Source organism: Pteronotus mesoamericanus, unplaced genomic scaffold, assembly GCF_021234165.1.
Source record: "Pteronotus mesoamericanus isolate MK-2021 breed Mesoamerican mustached bat unplaced genomic scaffold, CSHL_Meso_final contig_94, whole genome shotgun sequence".
In the NCBI taxonomy this organism is placed as follows: domain Eukaryota; kingdom Metazoa; phylum Chordata; class Mammalia; order Chiroptera; family Mormoopidae; genus Pteronotus; species Pteronotus mesoamericanus.
In genome coordinates, this window is record NW_026555285.1 from 12,843,751 (window position 1) to 12,848,400 (window position 4,650).

Here is a 4,650-nt window from a genome sequence, read left to right on the forward strand (position 1 = left end):
ACTTTGGTGATTAAATGCTATTTTTCACAACTGTTCAACAATGTCATCGTTGCCTAAAAACAGTCATATACAATATGTAAATGAATGAATGTGGCTGTGTTCCAATACAATGTTATGCACAAAACAGTCAGGCCCTAGTTTTCCAACTCTGACCTATACAATTGGTTTAAAGATCTCTCCTTGATAGTCAGTTTGCTTCTTTCTGAACAATTTACTATTGTAAACAAACCTGCAATATTTTATGTACATATCACATTTTTACATGCACTTATACCACATATATTAAGACAATTTCAAATTTAATTTTCCGTTTTATAGCAGATCATCAATTATTTTTCCAAGAAACAATATGTGAGGGCATTTTCTTCTGGCAAGTGAAAAATTGTATTTTAAAAATATGTTTCTCTTTTTATCCGTGTAATTGAGCATCATTTCATTGATTGGTGTCATTATCATTTTTTTTAACCTTAAACTATAGGTGAGTATTCTCTGCTTATTTTTCTAATCATAATTTAACATTATCTCATCTAGTTACAAAAATATCTTGTTAGAAGTTTTATAAAAAATGAATTCAATTTAGATCAGTTTATGAAAACTAGATCTTAAAAATCCTTTTAATCTGTAGTCCTAAGGGGCTAGTTGATTCTCACAGTGGATAGAGATCAAGCAGTTCTTTGCCTGGAAAGAAAGACAGTGATCAGACATACATATTTAAATTGCTGCTAATTGTTTTACTGGGTTCTTAGGGAATTGCAGTTACTGATTTGTTGAAAAGAAACAGCTGGCCTTGTTAAGGAATGGAATAACCTATGGAATACTCAGTGATGAAAACAGCTAAAATTCAACAGCCTGTGTGATAGGACAGTTATATAGCAAGATTTGGTATGTTCTCCAACATACAAACATTATGCAGTGTTCTTTCCTCCTAAATTTAAATAATTGAATCTATAAATAAATGTAAGAATATATCCTTTCACTGGGACACAATTATACTTTCACAGTGTATTACCAAAACATGGAATTTCCTTCTTTGAAGGCCTTAGTTCATTAAGGACCAATACTTCTGTATGCAAAGACTATTTCTATTAAACTTGAAATTTTGACTGGCCCTGTTAATTTTTTGGTCTTCATGCCCTACCGCAGTAGTGAAATTAGAAAGTTATTAAACTGATAATAGTCATTGATTTTTTACAACCGCATTTGTACTGAATATTTGTACTACAGCTTACAATAGTAGGTCAAAACCAGCATACTAAACCTAAACAGTATGATTGATTGCTAAAATATTTAAATAAGATCTAGAGTCCCCTAATAAATAGGCAAAATAAATAGGATACAATAGAAATCTTCCATTATACCAAGAACCAAGAAAATTAAAATATGAATTTAAAAATAATTAACATAAAAATAAGATGAATGTGATGTTAAAATTATCTTTTATAGCAAATATAAAATTGCTTCAACAATCAGTTACAGATTCTAATTCAATAAAAATCTCACCGGAGATAACAGAAGATAGAATTGTTGAATAGGAGATCAATGGGATTTATCCAATCTGAACTGCATAGAGAAATATTTGACTGAAAAAAAAGATGAAGAGAACCTCAGAAGGCTTTATTATTGCTTTGGGCAATAATAAAAGACCCAATATTGTATCATTTTAGTCCAAAGAGATGATAAGGACAGTGGGAACATTGAAAGAGTGTTGTGTGTAATAATGGCTAACAAATCCACAAATTTGGCAGAAGACTTAATTTTACATATGTTTGGAGTGAATCACAAACAGAATAAATGCAAAAAAAAATCCACACTAAGACCCATCTTAATTAAATACTTAAAAATAAAAGGGAGAGAAGTCATCTTGAAAGCAACCCAAGAGAAATGACATATTACCTATAAGGGGAACACCAGTTGAAATAACAGCAGATTTCTCATATGAAACCATAGTGGCAAGTAAGAAGCGGCACAACATTTTTCACAGGCTGAAAGAATATTTCTGTCAATAGTCAGTGCTGTATTTGGCAAAACTCTCTTTCAAGTATGAAAGAAATAAAGACATTATCAGGCAAAGGAAAAATAAGAACATTTGTCACTAGCATATATACCCTCAAAGATTGAAAGATAGTTCTGTTAAAGAAGGAAGTTCTTTACACAGAAATTATATGATTGAAAACAAACAATTCTGGTGTGTTAGGATGAAAGAAAGACCATGATAGTACTGTAATTTTTGCTTAACCATCAAACATAGTTTAGAAAACACAAGAAGAGTATTAATATTAGTCTATGTATTCGCTCATTTTGATTATGTTCTTTTTTCATTTTTGATGCTTCAAGATTTCTTCTTTTAAGATTTTATTTCTGTGTAGAGAAATTACTTTATCCCTCCTTTTATGGTAGATATGCTGGCAATAAATTCTTTGTTTTCCTTCATTTGAGAATCTCTTGATTTCTCCTTCATTCCTGAAGGATATTTTTAGTAGCATTGTCTGGAATAGACTGTGTTTTTCTTGTGTCACATGAAAAAAATATTATTTACCTATTATTCTGACATCCATGGTTTCTGATGCAGAATATATGTTATGTAAATTATTTTTCCTTTATCTGTAGCTATTATTTTTCTCTAGCTGATTTTGAGACATTCTTTATCTTTAGTTTTCAAATAGTAACTATGATATATTTTGGTGTGGATTCATTTGTCTTTATACTCTTTGGAGGTAACTTAACTTCTTACATCTGTAGGTTTGTTACTCTTGCAAAAATTGGAGAGTTTTTCATCATTATTTCTTCAGTACTTATACAGCATATCTTTTGTTTTTACTTCTCCTTCCAAGAAAACTTTAATTACATGAATATTGAATCTGTTGTTATTGTACCAAAAGCTTCAGAAATTTTGTTCACTTTTGCAACCTATTTTTTTGTATGTTGTTTAAATAGAATAATTTCTATTGTTCTATCTTCAGGTTCACTGGTTTTCATCATTGTTGTTGCTCTCTCACTACATTACTCCATTCACTACATTACTACATTTACTACTGAGTAAATCCCTGAGCTTCCTATTTTGGTTATTACACTTTTCAGTTGTAACATTTACAAGATCTGTCCAGAATGTATCCTGCTATGTAATATGAAAAGTGGAGACGTTTACTGAAGAAGATACAAGATACAAAAAACATTGTACACAGAACAACAATGCCTCAGTCCCCTTCAAAGTAGGCACCTTGGGACCTCTCACAGTTCTCCCAGTCACCATGAGCTGCCCCATCATATTTTCCTGAATCTTATCGATGGTCTGATATCTCTTTTCTTTCTAAAGTGATTTTAGTTTAAGGAAAAGCCAGAAGTCACAGGGTGTAAAATCTGGGCTATGGAGGGGTAGGCTTACCTGGATAATTTTGCCAAAAAAAAAACTGCACAGGATGTGATGTATGAGTGAGCTCGTTGTTATGATGAAGCTGCCAATCACCAATTGCCCATAGCTGTGGCTTTCTGAGTCATTCCAGTAGTTTCTGTGGAGGAATGTTCAAACTTAATGGAAAATTCAATGTAGATCCATTGCTGTAGTCAGTCATTTTGAATGCAATGGCCATACAGTACATGCTCACTCACTGGTGTCTACTGCCCCCACTGACTAGTACAGTGAATCATCATTGTTCATGCATGTGCACTCCGTTTCACTCTCCTTAGCTGCCAGGTTACAGCAATGCCGAGCAAACCAGTCTCATGATATTAACAATGGTTGGACTTTTTCCAGACAGACCTCATATATATAATTCTTTACATATTCAATTATGTGAAGAGATTCTCTGTATTTTCATTTATTTAAATTCTGTTAATTTCTTTTAATCATGATAAAGTTTGGTTTAAAATTTCTGTCAGATATTTCTAACATCTCTGTCATCTCAGTGGTGTCATCAATTTTCTATATTTTTTTTTTCAGAGTTTTTACGTTTTTACTTCCAGGTTTTTTTTCTATCATCATACATATTTATCATATTTATAAAAATAAGTTCAAGGTGTTTTTAACTCTGCCTTTTCATTTAACAATATTGTGGCAATTTCCCCATGTGATTATGTGTGTGTGTGTGTGTGTGTGTGTACATTTATTTTTCATATATCTTGTTGAATTAGTGTTTTGAATTTTTTTTTAATTTATTTTTTCAAATACATTTGTCTCCGCCTACCCCCCACCTTTTTACCTTGCCCCCTCCCTCCTTCCACCCCTCAGCTCTTCCCCTTTGGTTTTGTCCATGAGTCCTTGCTATATGTTCCTTGAATTTCCCCTTCCCTTCCTTTTCCCTGCCCCGCCTCGCTCCTTCCTCTTGTCTCTGTTGGTTTCTTTTCCTTTCGGTGTTGCTAGTCTTATTTTCATTGTATCTTTGTATTGTTGGTTAGGTTCCGCTTATAGGTGAGATCATATGGTATTGGTCTTTTGCTCCCTGGTTTATTTTGCCTAGCATAATGCTCTCCAGTTCCATCCATGCTGTCGTGAAGTTTAATAGTTCTTTTTTTCTTTCTGCTGCGAAGTATTCCATTGTGTATATGTACCATAATTTTTTGATCCAATCATCTTCTGATGGGCATTTAGGTTGCTTCCAATACTTGGCTATTGTAAATTGTGCTGCTATGAACATTGGGGTGCAGAGGTTCTTT